This window comes from Rana temporaria, chromosome 2 (genome assembly GCF_905171775.1).
Source record: "Rana temporaria chromosome 2, aRanTem1.1, whole genome shotgun sequence".
NCBI lineage: Eukaryota > Metazoa > Chordata > Amphibia > Anura > Ranidae > Rana > Rana temporaria.
Window position 1 is genome coordinate 368518136 of NC_053490.1, and position 16167 is coordinate 368534302.

At 45.5% G+C, this 16167-nt stretch overlaps 1 protein-coding gene across 1 annotated transcript in view; it reads left to right on the forward strand.

Annotated features, from left to right (window-relative positions):
- Positions 1 to 10569: 10569 nt before the first annotated feature.
- Positions 10570 to 16167, forward strand: part of CSRP1 (cysteine and glycine rich protein 1) — a 29355-nt gene continuing 23757 nt past the window's right edge. The window contains exon 1 of the mRNA XM_040337726.1: positions 10570 to 10711. The gene's annotated coding sequence lies outside the window, so the exon portion shown is untranslated. The remainder of the gene's footprint in view (positions 10712 to 16167) is intronic.

The window sequence follows — 16167 nt, forward strand, 5'->3', positions numbered from 1 at the left end:
TATAAGTAAAGAACCGTGGATAAATAAATGAATGTAATTAAACCACAGTAGCACATGAAAGAGTGTCCATTGGTTGATAATAGAAGCACCAAGACAAACAAAAGTACGTCAGTAGAAAATATATGACCACATCATCATCCTAGAAGAAACATTCTGCACGAACAAACAGGAGTAGATGGAATACTCTTACCGAATGACATGGATCTGCTTGTCAGCGACAACAGATCATATGCACATGGAAGGACTCCACTCGAATCGGCTAAGCTGGATGCAGACCCAATGGTAGGTTCCCCACAGGATATCCAGATATGAGGCTGTAGTCCTGGACTGGAGCTTCACCTTGGGTGGTTTCGCTCAGACTCGGATTCGAAGGCAAAGACATAAGTCTGCTTATTCCAAAGCGGCAATCGATGATGACAAAGTGGTATCCACTCAGAGACAGTGGGCACAATCTTGGAGTATGAAAAACTTTAGTGACCCAACAGGACATACAGGAAAAAGAAAAAACAAAGCTCCGGATGGTGCAGATAAAAATGGGTGTACCAAGCCTGACGCGTTTCGTCCAACTGGACTTCAACTGGGGCATCTGATCAGTTGAAGTCCAGTTGGACGAAACGCGTCGGGCTTGGTACACCTGCTCTCCATATTGCTTTTACCTTTTTTATGCTACAGTGATCACTTTTATGTATATTGGTTTTACTACAATAAAACCTTACCCATTTTTATCTGCACCATCCGGAGCGTTGTTTTTTATTTTTCCTGCATGTCCTGTTGGGTCACTAAGTTTTTCATACTCCAAAATTGTGCCCACTGTCTCTGAGTGGATACCACTTTGTCATCATCGATTGCCGCTTTGGAATAAGCAGACTTCTGTCTTTGCCTTCGAATCCGAGTCTGAGCGAATCCACCCAAGGTGAAGCTCCAGTCCAGGACTACAGACTCATATCTGGATATCCTGTGGGGAACCTACCATTGGGTCTGCATCCAGCTTAGCCGATTCAAGTGGAGTCCTTCCATGCGCATATGATCTGTTGTCGCTGACAAGCAGATCCACGTCATTCGGTAAGAGTATTCTCCTGTTTGTTCGTGCAGAATGTTTCTTCTAGGATGATGATGTGGTCGTATATTTTCTACTGGTGGACAGATGGCCTTAAGTTCTCCTGCAAAATGTCTTGATAAACTTGGGAATTCATTTTTCCTTCGATGATAGCAATCCGTCCAGGCCCTGACGCAGCAAAGCAGCCCTAAACCATGATGCCCCCACCACCATACTTCACAGTAGGGATGAGGTTTTGATGTTGGTGTGCTGTGCCTATTTTTCTCCACACATAGGGCTAGATTCAGATAGAATGGTCTATCTATGCGCCCGGTGTAATGTATCTCAGATACGTTACGCTGCCGTAATTTAGGGCGCAAGTTCTGTATTCAGAAACAACTTGCGCCCTTAGTTACGGTGGCGTAACGTATCTGTGTCGGCGTAAGCCCGCCTAATTCAAATGTGAATGATGTGGGCGTGTTTTATGTATATTAACTGCGACCCCGCGTATTTGACATTTTTTACGAACGGCGCATGCGCCATTCGTGAAAAAAATCACAGTACGCATGCTCGAAATTCCGCCGCAAAACATCATTGCTTTCGACGTCAACGTAAATTACGTCCAGCCCTATTCCCGAAACGACTTACGCAAACAACGTAAAATTTTCAAAACTCGACACGGGAACGACGGCCATACTTAACATAGGATACGCCTCATATAGCAGGGGTAACTATACGCCGAAAAAAGCCTAACGTAAACGATGTAAAAAAAAATGCGCCGGCCGGACGTTTCTGAATCGGCGTATCTAGCTCATTTGCATATTCCTCGCGGAAATATACGGAAGCGCCACCTAGCGGCCAGCGTAAATATGCAGCCTAAGATACGACGGGAAATCTATGCGTAACTGATTCTATGAATCAGGCGCATAGATACGACCCCGCGCACTCAGAGATACGACGGCGTATCTGGAGATACGCCGTCGTATCTTCTCTCTGAATCTAGCCCATAGTGTTGTGTGTTTCTTCCAAACAACTCAATTTGGTTTCATCTGTTCACAGAATATTTTGCCAGTAGTCCCGTGAAATCCATTCTTGTTTAGTGTTTTACGTATCGTAGATTCGCCAACAGGGATGTTAGCATATGCCAGAGACTTTTGTAAGTCTTTAGCTGACACTCTAGGATTCTTCTTTACCTCATTGAGCAGTCTGCGCTGTGCTCTTGCAGTCATCTTTACAGAACGGGCACTCCTAGGGAGAGTAGCAGCAGTGCTGAACTTTCTCCATTTATAGACAATTTGTCTTACCGTGGACTAATGAACAGCAAGGCTTTTGGAGATGCTTTTATAACCCTTTCCAGCTTTATGCAAGTCAACAATTCTTAAAAGTAGGTCTTCTGAGAGCTCTTTTGTGCGAGGCATCATTCACATCAGGCAATGCTTCTTGTGAAAAGCAAACCCAGAACTGGTGTGTGTTTTTTATAGGGCAGACCAGCTGTAACCAACACCTCCCATCTCATCTCATTGATTGGAGTGAGGTGTCAGCCAACAGGAGTCCAATTAACTCTTGGAGATGTCATTAGTCTAGGGCAGGGATATGCAATTAGCGGACATCCAGCTGTTGCAGAACTACAAGTCCCATGAGGCATAGCAAGACTCTGACAGCCAAAAGCCTGACACCCAGAGGCAGAGGCATGATGGGAGTTGTAGTTTTACAACAGCTGGAGGTCCACTAATTGCTTATCCCTGGTCTAGGGGTTCATATACTTTTTCCACCTGCACTGTGAATGTTTACATGGTGTGTTCAATAAAAACATGGTAACATTTAATTTTTAGTGTGTTATTAGTTTAAGCAGACTGCGATTGTCTATTGTTGTGACTTAGATGAAGATCAGATCACATTTTATGACCAATTTGTGCAGAAATCCATATCATTCCAAAAGGGTTCACATACTTTTTATTGCAACTGTAACTCCAGTTGCAATCCTACCACTTACTGGACTGGAGGTAACTGCATCAAAATGTTGAACAAAGGAACACATTTCCCCAAGGGACTTTAGGGAGTGGTGCTCTATAAAATACAGCAAATGTATAAAAAATACAAAATGTATTTGATTTGCATAAAAATATCAAGTTCATATTCACATTCATTCTGTAAAAGTAAGGTCACCATTTCAAAAATGTACATTCAGGATGATAGAGATTACAGTGTTTGCAAATGAATATTGATCCATCTACTCATTTAGTGGGGCAATGCCCACGTCATCTGGAGACCGTCGCAGTCGGTTTGTATGTGCATGTAGAAATAAATTGGATATTAGTTCAAAACCAAAGATTAAAAGAAATTGCATCTAGATCCCAAAAGCTGTGGACAACCACAGCAGTGGTTTTTCACCAAGAGCTGAAAGAAGCTGATGAACTGTGGGCTGGGCAGTATAGAGGGGGGCAAAACCCCCACTGTAGATCCCCTTAGGTAAGAATGAAGAATCCAAAAGACACTGCAGCATGAAAGGCTGCAGCAAACAGCCAAATGATCAAACGCCTGCTGTGGTTGTCCGAAGCTTTTGAGATCTAGATGCAATTTATTTTATTCTTAATCCACCCTGTGGTGTAGAAATAGTTCAGGTGCTAACTGTCCCCTGCTCAGCCCCTGTCACGTACCTGGTGGAAGAGTCTGGTATGCAGAGGGAGGCCTCCCTTACACCTCTGACTCGAGGCCCCTGATAGGGAAGACAGGAGTGCAGAGTCGCACGAGAGCCTGACAAACTTGCTGGTAGACGAGCAGGACCGGAACCAGGACCAAATAGGCTCTATTCAGCAGACTGGAACAGCTTGGACTGGAACCAGGACAGACAGGAATCGTTCAGCAGACTGGACTGGAACTAGGAACAGACTGGAACCGTTCAGAAGACTGGACTGGAACTAGGAACAGACTGGAACCGATCAGCTGGACTGGAACTAGGAACAGACTGGAACCGATCAGCTGGACTGGAACTAAGAACAGACTGGAACCGATCAGCTGGACAGGAACTAGGAACAGACTGGAAACGATCAGCTGGACTGGAACTAGGAACAGACTGGAACCGTTCAGCAGACTGGACTGGAACTAGGAACAGACTGGAACCGATTAGCTGGACTGGAACTAGGAACAGACTGGAACCGATTAGCTGGACTGGAACTAGGAACAGACTGGAACCGATTAGCTGGACTGGAACTAGGAACAGACTGAAACTGCTCAGCTGGACTGGAACTAGGAACAGACTGGAACCGTTCAGCAGACTGGAACTAGGAACAGACTGGAACCGATCAGCTGGACTGGAACTAGGAACAGACTGGAACCGATCAGCTGGACTGGAACTAGGAACAGACTGGAACCGATCAGCATTTACCCCACCCTGCATGCTAGAAAATAAATACACCACCCCTCATATGAAGTGAGGGGTGGAGGATGATTGTAAATTAGGGTGACCAGACATCCCCAGTTTCAGGGGACAGACCCCTGATTGAGGACACTGTCCCCGGACCAAGTCTGTCCCTGGTTTTGTCTCCAGATTGGATTTAATAGGGGGCAGGGGCAATTTCAAAGACAGTCAGTGCAGAATTAAAATAACAAAAATTAGAATTACACCCCCCCCCCCCCCGCGCTCCGCCATGCCTACTAGCATAGGGGGGTTGTATTTTTCCCATTATCTGTGCCCCTTTCTGATGATCATGTGCTGTTCGGAGCGGAGGGAATATTTCTTCAGTTTCGGGCGCATGCACATTTAGCTTTGCTCGAGTCGCATGTTATTCTGCCTTGGCTCAAATCCTGGCCAGCCACCTGCCTATCTCCTTGCCTTCCCTGACAGAGTGATCTTCCTCCGCTCCCCATCCAGTACTAGCCGTGGCCCGAAGAGTAATGCCGCATACACACGATCATTTTTCAGCATGAAAAAAACGTTGTTTTCCAAAAACGTCATTTAAAATGATTGTGTGTGGGCTTCACATCATTTTTCAGGTTCTGAAAAACGCCAAAAAAAAAATTCGAGCATGCTGCATTTTTTAACGTTGTTTTAAACGATGTCGGTTTTCGGGTTGTAAAAAATGATCATGTGTGGGCTAAAACGACAAAAAAAAACACACCCATGCTCAGAAGCAAGTTATGAGACGGGAGCGCTCGCTCTGGTAAAACTACCGTTCATAATGGAGTAAGCACATTCATCACGCTGTAACAGACAAAAAAGCGCGAATCGTCTTTTACTAACATGGAATCAGCTAAAGCAGCCCAAAGGCGAATGGAACTTCCCTTTAAAGTGCCATCGTACGTGTTGCTTTGCTAGATTATTTTTTTAAAACGATGGTGTGTAGGCAACATCGTTTTAATGATGAAGTTGGGAAAACGTCGTTTTTTAGACATGCTGGAAAAACGACGTTTTCTTTCATGCTGAAAAATGATCGTGTGTACGCGGCATAAGATTTGAGAGATGGTGAGGCGGGCGGCGACGGGCAGAGAGTCGCTGATTGTTGCCATTACTAGTAAAGAAAAAATATGTCCCGGATTTCATTTTAAGAATCTGGTCACCTTATTGTAAGTACACCAGACACCACATGGGAGGTTTATGTGTAAGACTGGCCATACATTATACAATTTTCTTGTACAACTTTCCTTTAGATCAGGGGTGGGGAACCTTTTTTCTGCCAAGGGCCATTTGGATTTTTGTAACATCATTCGGGGGCCGTACAAAATGATCAACTTAAAAATTAGCCTGTTATATTTGGTCAAACATTTTTTCAGGGGGGGCGGGCGCTTCGGCAGCAGCGATACACAGTCGCATTTAACCCTTTCTTCGACCGCTAGTGGGGATTAAACGTGCCCCCCCCTTGCATCACTGGACCCCTTTACATTACACAGCACCCTGCATCACTGGACCCCTTTACATTACACAGCACCTTGCACCTCTGGACCCCTTTACATTACACAGCACCCTGCATCACTGGACCCCTTTACATTACACAGCACCCTGCACCTCTGGACCCCTTTACATTACACAGCACCCTCCATCACTGGACCCCTTTACATTACACAGCACCTTGCATCACTGGACCCCTTTACATTACACAGCACCTTGCACCTCTGTACCCCTTTACATTACACAGCACCTTGCACCTCTGGACCCCTTTACATTACACAGCACCCTGCATCACTGGACCCCTTTACATTACACAGCACCCTGCATCACTGGACCCCTTTACATTACACAGCACCCTGCATCACTGGACCCCTTTACATTACACAGCACCTTGCACCTCTGGACCCCTTTACATTACACAGCACCCTGCATCACTGGACCCCTTTACATTACACAGCACCTTGCACCTCTGGACCCCTTTACATTACACAGCACCTTGCACCTCTGGACTCCTTTACATTACACAGCACCCTGCATCACTGGACCCCTTTACATTACACAGCACCCTGCATCACCGGACCCCTTTATATTACACAGCAACCTGCACCACTGGACCCCTTTATATTACACAGCACCCTGCATCACTGGACCCCTTTACATTACACAGCACCCTGCACTGTGCAGGACATTAATACATGAGTTACCATGACCATTGACCAGTGCAGGACATTTACCTAGGGTTGCCACCTGTACGGGATTAACCCGGACAGTACGGGGTTTGAATCATGTGTCCGGGTCTCGTTCCGCCTTCAACCCGGACACATGATTCAAACTGTACTGTGGCTTAGCTGATGGAGGAACACTAGTAGTTAAAGTTGGTAGGGGAAAGTTCTTATCCTTATACAGCAGTTTGGACAATTTAATCTGAGCCCCAATGTCCTCTTCTATACAGATACACTGAGTAATGTAATTGCCGGGATCAGCAGCACAAGGATTACTCTGCAGGGACTATTTGATGATTTTCGGGCTCAGGCGGAGTAATCCTTGTGCAGAGGTTCTCGGCAATTACATTACTCAGCCAGGGTATCTGTATAGAAGAGGAGGTGGGGAGATTAGATTGTAGGGACTCAGAACTGCTGAATAAAGATAAGAACTTTCCCCTAATGACATTGTGATTTTTTTTAATATGCAGCATGGGGGGAGGGGGTAAATGTCCTGCACTGGTCATGGTAACTCACAGTGCAGGACATTAATACATGAGTTACTATGACCAGTGCAGGACATTTACCCCCCCCCCCCACATGCTGCATATTAAAAAGATCATATTCATCATATTTACATTTAATAATTTTCAAATTGCATCAATGATGCAATTTGAAAATGATTAAATGTAAATATGATGAATATGATCTTTTTAATATGCAGCATGTCGGGGGGGGGGGGGGTAAATGTCCTGCACTGGTCATGGTAACTTATGTATTAATGTCCTGTGCACTGTGCAGGACATTTACCCCCCTCCCCCCGCCGCTATGCTGGATATTAAAAAAAATTGCCGTATTTCATGATGCTGTCAGCATATTTATGGCTGCCTTACTTGCTGCTGGAAATGGTTCCTCGTCGGTGGCGCTGGCTCGTCCTCTCTATGCTCCTCCTGAGTGACGCCACGCCGCCGCCGCCGGGCGGGGCTGTAAACCTAGGGAAGCTGCAGTGCAATGGCTGGAGGCTGGCGCCGCCTTACAGGGGCGGGCCGCAGGAGCGGAGGAAATGCTATTGGCTGGAGGCTGGCGCCGGCTAAGAGGGGCGGGCCGCAGGAGCGGAGTAAATGTATTGCTAAACACACGGACAATGAATGAATGATCGCCACGAAAAAAAGGGTCCGGGACTTGTTTTCAGGCGGCAGGCGTACGAAAGTGTACCTGTATTGAATTACAGTATACCACTCTAACTTGTCTCTTTAATGTAAATACAAATAACAAAAAGGTGCCTTTGCATACATTTTGCTACAGTAGCCTTCTAAGGTACTACAGAGCTTCAAAACCGAAGACACTTTATTGGACAAATACTGACTTCTTCCCTGGCTCATGTGTGTGACAGTCCCTACCACCCCTCTGAAAAGTGATTCACAGTTGTTCACTTTTCAAGGGCAGTTGAAACTATAGTTCACTAATGAGAAGGACCAGCTTCTGAGATCAGCATTTACATTATAGCATGACCTGGATTTCAGAGCTACCAGGGGAGTTCTAGAAAACACTTAGGGCCTATTCACACTGGGCTAGATTCAGAAAGCCCGCCGTAAGTTTGTGCGGGCGGATTCACAAAGAATCTGCGCCCTAAGTTACGGCGGCGTAGCGTAAATCTGCCGGCGTAAGTGCGCCGAATTCAAATTCTGAAAAGGGGGGCGTGTTTTATGTAAATAAAACATGACCCCACGTAAATGACGTCTCTAACGAATGGCGCATGCGCCGTTCATGAAAGAATCCCAGTGCGCATGCTCGAAATTCCGCCGCAATTCGTCAATCCTTTAGAAGTGAACGTAATTTACGCAAAGCCCTATTCGCGAACGACTTGTGCAAACGACGTAAACGACGCAAAATTCGGCACTACCCGACGTCGATACTTAACATTGGTTGCTCCTCATATAGCAGGAGCAACGTTATGCCGGAAAAAGCCTTACGCAAACTACGTAAAAAATACCGCCGGGCGCACGTTTCTGAATCGGCGTATCCAGCTCATTTGCATATTCTACGCTGAAATCTACGGAAGCGCCACCTAGTGGCCAGCGTAAATATGCAACTAAGATACGACGGCGTAAGAGACTTACGCCAGTTGGATCTTAGGCAAATTTCGGCGTATCTTGCTTTCTGAATACAGAAAGAAGATACGCCGGCGCAGATTTGAATTTACGCCGGCGTAAATTCTTTCTGAATCTAGCCCACTGTGTGTTGTTTTAAAGTAACATCTTCACATTTTAATTCTCTATTGTGATGCTTTTTATGCATCAACGCTTTGAGTGGGCTGATAACACACAACACACAGCACAGAAATTTAAAGGACATAACCCTTTTTTTAACCACAGTGCACCACAATGCATGGCATGCGCACTGTGGTGGAATCATGTTCAATATGAAAACTGCAAGTTTGGCAACAAAAACAGGAATTACATTGACATAAGCAGCATCTGGCAGTTTTTGAGGGGGCAAACTGGTGGCAATTGATGGGCACAATGGCGACAATTGATGGCACAGTGGCTGCATTTGATGGAATGTCACATTGGCTGCGTTTGATGGCATGGCACAGTGGCTGCGTTTGATGGCATGGCACAGTGGCGACAATTGATGGCACAGTGACGACAGTTGATGGCACAGTGGTGACAATTGATGGCACAACGGCTGCGTTTGATGGCATGGCACAGTGGCTGCGTTTGATGGCATGGCACAGTGGCGACAATTGATGGCACAGTGGCGACAGTTGATGGCACAGTGGTGACAATTGATGGCACAGTGGCTGCGTTTGATGGCATGGCACAGTGGCTGCGTTTGATGGCATGGCACAGTGGTGACAATTGATGGGCACAGTGGCGACAATTGATGGGCACAGTGGCTGCGTTTGATGGGCACAGTGGTGGCAATTGATGGGTACAGTAGCTGCGTTTGATGGGCTCAGTGAAGCTGCAGCCTGCAATTGATGTCTTTTTTTTTTTTCGTTCGAAATTTGAGCACCAGCCACCACTGGCACTGGGAAACACTTTTGGAAGATAAATAGTGCATTTTATATACAACTATATAGATCAGACCAAAACGATATGAAAACTGCAATTTTGGCAACAAAAACAGGAATTACATTGACATAAGCAGCATCTGGCGGTTTTTGAGGGGGCAAACTGGTGGCAATTGATGGGCACAGTGGCGACAATTGATGGCACAGTGGTGGCGTTTGATGGCATGGCACAGTGGCTGCGTTTGATGGCATGGCACAGTGGCGACAATTGATGGCACAGTGGCGACAGTTGATGGCACAGTGGTGACAATTGATGGCACAGTGGCTGCGTTTGATGGCATGGCACAGTGGCTGCGTTTGATGGCATGGCACAGTGGCGACAATTGATGGCACAGTGGCTGCGTTTGATGGCATGGCACAGTGGCTGCATTTGATGGCATGGCACAGTGGTGACAATTGATGGGCACAGTGGTGACAATTGATGGGCACAGTGGCGACAATTGATGGGCACAATGGCTGCGTTTGATGGGCACAGTAGCTGCGTTTGATGGGCACAGTGAAGCTGCAGCCTGCAATTGATGTCTTTTTTTTTTTTTCGTTCGAAATTTGAGCACCAGCCACCACTGGCACTGGGAAACACTTTTGGAAGATAAATAGTGCATTTTATATACAACTATATAGATCAGGTCCTTCGAAATCAGGGACAGTTTGGAGCTATGCGGTTATGTATGTAATGAGCAAATTGGCTGCCACTTTTATACAAACTGTGTTTTTAAAACATTAAAAAGCTGCATACGTAGGATGATTGTAACGACTATACATTTCCTTTCATGCACCTAGGGTGTGCCTTCCGCCTGACATTTCCCTCCCTCTCTCTGTTCTTTGGTATCTAACCCTCCCTCTTTTATGTTTACACATTCTCTCTACTGCCTGAGTTCTTCCCTTCTTCCCCTGTAAGGTCACACCCAGTATCCTGTGCTTCTCTTTTAAAGGAGGAAAGAGCAGGCTGACATCAGAGAGGCAGCCACCTAAGAAGAGAAGACTTGTAAGCTATCAGGAACATCTGGGACCAGGTATGTCTATTGTATTTCCAATGTCCTGTACAAGGGGGACTCAGCACTGTCTGAGATCACAACAGCTGGACACAGCAGCTCAGGAATGGCGCATTTCATTACTTAGAACAGGAAAGCAGCTGCGCTATTAACATGATATACAGCCAGACAAAACCTTCTATGAGACTTACTTAGTACAGCTGTGAAATAATACAGCCATTATCCTCCTTAAAGGGGGAACGTCACCCTCTTTTCTTATTAGTTTACCTTCTTTAACTTACATTTTGTTATTTAGTTATACTTAATAAACGTGCCCAGCGAATCCAGCGTTCCTTTGTAATTTGCCACTGCTAGGGTTGCCACCTCATCCCTTTAAACCCAAACACAAATGAATTCCACAGGTTCTGTCGCTGATTTAAAGGATCACTAAAGTAAATATATATATATATATATATATTTTTTTAAATAACAAACATGTTATACTTGCCTCCACTGTGCAGCTCGTTTTCCACAGAGTGGCCCCCGAACCTGGTTTTCTGGGGTCCCTCGGCATCTGTCTCGGCTCCCCCTGGGGTTGCCACCTCATCCCTTTAAACTAGGGTTGCCACCTCATCCCTTTAAACCCAAACACAAATGAATTCCACAGGTTCTGTCGCTGATTTAAAGGATCACTAAAGTAAATATATATATATATATTTTTTTTTTTAAATAACAAACATGTTATACTTACCTCCACTGTGCAGCTCGTTTTCCACAGAGTGGCCCCCGAACCTGGTTTTCTGGGGTCCCTCGGCATCTGTCTCGGCTCCCCCTGGGGTTGCCACCTCATCCCTTTAAACTAGGGTTGCCACCTCATCCCTTTAAAAATGAACACATATTAATTACACAGGTTCTGTGGCTAATTAAGGAGGTAATTAGACTCATTTGGTGCCTTTCCTGCATTAAATTAGCCTCAGAACCTGTGTAATTCATATGTGTTCCTTTTTAAAGGGATGAGGTGGCAACTCTACTTTAAACCCAAACACACATGATTTACACAGGTTCTGAGGCTGACTAAGGTGGTGATTAAATTCACTTGGTGCCTTATCGGACTCGGAACCTGTGTAATTAACATGTGTTCGAGTTTAAAGGGATGAGGTGGCAACCCTAGCTCCCTCCCGCAAGGACTCAACACCTTCATGCGAGCGAGCATGGTGTTGAGTTCTTGCGGGCGCGCTCCCGTGATGCAGCCATAGCCGCCAACTGTATCACTCGGCCCCACTCCCGGCGCGCCGCATCGTTGGATGTCATTGACAGCAGCACGAGCCAATGGCTGTGCTGCTTTCAATCAACCAATGAATGAGCTGGGAAGACTGCCGAGAAGCCTGCGCGTTTACAGTACAGGACTTTCGAGGGGTCAGGTAAGTAAGGGGGTTCGGGGGGCCTCTAATCCGCAGATGTTTTTTCAGCTTAATGCATTAAGGTGAAAAAACTTTTACCTTTATAACCCCTTTAAGATGGTAATTGAACTCACTTGGTGCCTTACCTGCATTTAATTGGCCCCAGAACCTGTGTAATTCATATGTGTTTGGGTTTTAAGAGATGAGGTGGCAACCCTAGCCCACTGCACACCTGGTCCAGCATCGCCATCTTCCTCTTCTACGCCATTTGGAGCCTGTTGTCTCTTCTTGGTTCTTGCAGCTGGCCCCCTGAATGATGCGCATGCGTTACGACTTCTCATCAGGTGGATGGTTACCAGGAAGACGCAGCCGTCCACGTGATGCTGCGCCCTTTTATTTTCCCCCAAAGCCCCCCGGAATGCCTGACGTTTGTGTACTAGGAGGTTGCTGGTTTTTGGGATACATCAATACAGAAGTGTGGGTCCAGCTTGTCTAAAAAAAAAAAAAAAATGTTTTTAGAATATATTAATAACATTCAGGATTTATATAACGCCAACAGTTTGCGCAATGCTTTACAACTTTATATATACAATTATGTAAAAGGAGGGGGGGATGCAGTAATAGTGTGGAATGTGTTAAAAAAGGATGAAGGTCTGCTTTAATTGTGTCAGCCTCTGTCCGGCCCTATTACAGTAAGCAGCAGGAATGCTTTTTCAGTACAATCTACCTTTTATGGAAATTTTTACAAGTACTGCTGCCCGCAGACAGAAGGGGTGTGGTGTGTGTACGTCTGCTACTGTCTGTACTTCCATCCTACCTCCCAAGACTCAAAGAATTGCTCTTAAAAGGATGCCGTGCTGCGTGATTGCAGATCTAAATGCCTGCAATCACGCCAATATTACAAGAAAAAAAAGACAATAACATTTATTTGCAGTACACTGTGGCAGTAGCTTGAAAACAAGTGCTGTAGGTATAGGCAGCATCTTTATAGTCGCATATGTTTTACCTCCACCCACAGATAAGTCCACAGGAAGCAGCTTGCAACTGACTATAACTCCAATCGCATTAGACAGGAGAGACCGTGCCATTCCCTGAGCAAAACATGTCATTATAAATACTCCTTTAAACTATATATATATATATATATATATATATATATATATATATATTATAATATAATTAATTTTTTTTTTTTTTATAAAAAAAAAAAAATACCGATACTTTTTTTTAAATGTGTCCCCCAAATGCAGCCACGTCCCCAAACATATTGCAGCCACGTCCCCAAACATATCCAGCCATGTCCCCCATATACGCAGCCATGTCCCCAAACATATTGCAGCCATGTCCCCCACATATCCAGCCATGTCCCCCCACATGGAGTGAGGTCCCCCCATATCCAGCCATGTCCTCCACATATCCAGCCATGTCCCCCCCACATGCAGTGATGCCGCTGCCGCGTTAATCACCGCGCGGGGAACATTACAGTCAGCTTTCGTTTGAATAAGCTGTTTTCCTTGCCGCGCTGTGTATAGAGACACTCCCCCTTGCTCGCGATTGGACAGATCCGTCCAAGGGGGAGTGTCTATGCGCGGCGGGGAAAACAGCTATTCAGACGAAAGCTGACTGTAATGTTCCCCGCGCCGCGGTGATTAACGCGGCAGCGGCGGCGTGGGGGTAGGGGGATGAAGTATTCTATTTTGGCATCAGGGGTATTAGCGGGAGTACGAGTACTCCCGCTAATACTCGGTATCGGTACCGATATCGGGACAACCCTAGTGTGTGTGTGTGTGTGTGTGTGTGTGTATATGTATATGTGTGAATATATATATATATATATATATATATATATATATATATATATATATATATATATATATATATATATATATATATATATATATATATATATATATATATATATATATATATATATATATATCTATATATATATATCTATATCTCTCTCACACAAGAATAAAACAAGTATTTTATTGAATTTTGGTTATATAATGCTATTGTATGTAAGAATGGGAGCCAGTTCCCACAGGGGCAGCACGACTTGCCGAGCGACTCGGCAAGGCCATCTGCCCACGACTTCAGAGGCGACTTGAAAAATGACTTCTGTATTGAAGTCAATGCAAGTCGCCCTGAAGTCGTCCCAAAGTAGTACAGGAACCTCTTTCTAAGTTGGAGCAACTTGAGTCGCTCCTATTAGAACGGTTCCATAGTACAGAACGGAGTGCGACTTGTCAGGCGGCTAAGTCGCCTGACGAGTTGCGCCTGTGTGTACCGGCTATAGGGGTTTTTATAGTAACAACGATAGTGTGAACCCAGCCTTAGAGTATTAGCTATCGCAAATTGGACGCAGGTTTCCCCGCATTCAATTCGCATGTCTATGGAGACGGTTCACCCATCTCCGGTACAAATTACAGCCCTGTGCATCTTCTGGTTCATCTCGGGTCTGAATTTAGCCCAAAATTTAGGGGGAAATCTGACCTGAAACAGTGAATGGGGAAGCACCAGACCCCTGCTGTGAGCCGCTCCGTACTGCGGTGTACCAGGCTTAGGCTGCATTCACACCTCCGCGACAAAACGCCCGAAGCCGGACGCTCGTGCCGCTGGAGGGGAGAATTCCCATTGCTGTCTATGAGATGGTTCACATCTCATAGACGCCGTACGCCTGCTGCCTGAAAACAAACAAGTCCCGGACCCTTTTTTTCAGGCGGCATTGGCGTTCGGCCATAGAAAGCAATGGGAAAGATTTGTTAAAAAAAAAAAAAAAAAAGTTACACGAATCGCGGCAAAATACGCCGCGTACGCGGCGTTACTTGTCGCGGAGGTGTGAATGCAGCCTTAGGCCCCATTCACACCTAGGCGTTTTTACGCCTGAAGCGCACTGCTCACAAACGCCAGAGGGGAGAATTAACATTATTCCCTATGGTGACTGTTCACACCTGAACGCCCAAACGCCTGTCGCGCGAAGCTCAAACAAGTCCCGGACCTTTTTTTGTCGCGCGAATCGCGCGACAGCGGCGTTTGAGCGTTTTTTTTTCCCCATAGAAAGTAATGGGAAACGCGCGTATTGAGCGACAACGGGCGTTTGCTATGGGCGTTTCGTCGCTTTAATCAATAGAACTTGTCGCCCATGCAGAAGATTAAAAAAAATCTACCAACATAGCAACAAGTGATGAAAAGATGATAATTTTTCCTATTGGCTAAAATAAGAAACGCCGAAGTACAAAAACGTCGCACGACGCTGTATGCAAACGCGCAAATAAGCATGAATACGCGTGAAAAAAAACGCCCGAACGCCCTACGCTCAGGTGTGAATGCAGCCTAAGGCTGCATTCACACCTAAGCGTTTTGTCGCCTGAAGCGCGACGCTCAAAAACGCTAGAGGGGGAAAAAATACATTATTCCCTATGGAGATGGTTCACATCTCCACTCCAAAACGCCTGACGCCGAACGCCTGAAGCTCAATCAAATTGAATCGGGCGGTTTGAGCGTTTCTATTTCCCATAGAAATTAATGGAAACGCTCGATTCAAGCGACTAGCGCGACAACGAGCGTTTGCTATGGGCGTTTTGTCGCTTTAATCAATAGAACATTTCACCCAGGCAGAAGATAAAAAAAATCTACCAACATAGCAACAAGTGATGAAAAGATGATAATTTTTCCTATTGGCTGAAATAAAAAACGTTGAAGTACAAAAACGTTGGACGACGCTGTATGCAAACGCGCAAATAAGCATGAATACGCACGACAAAACGCCGGAAAAAACGACCTACGCTCAGGTGTGAATGCAGCCTTAAAGTGGAACATGGCAATTTAATGAGAAGTTGCCTCTCACTCACTGTAACTAAAGCTGGCTATACACCATTCGATTTTATTTTTTTCCATGCAGGCTGAAGCAAAAAAAGTAACAGCTTCCTTCATCTAAAACGGGGGTCTCTAAACTTGCTCTGCTCCCAGCTATATCACTAACCTAGTTTAAAAATGCCAACCTAAATCATTCTCTTCTTTCCTCCCAAGACCTCCTGCTCTCTTGTCCTCCCATTCTCACCTAGGACTTTTCCCGAGCCTATCCCATCCTATGGA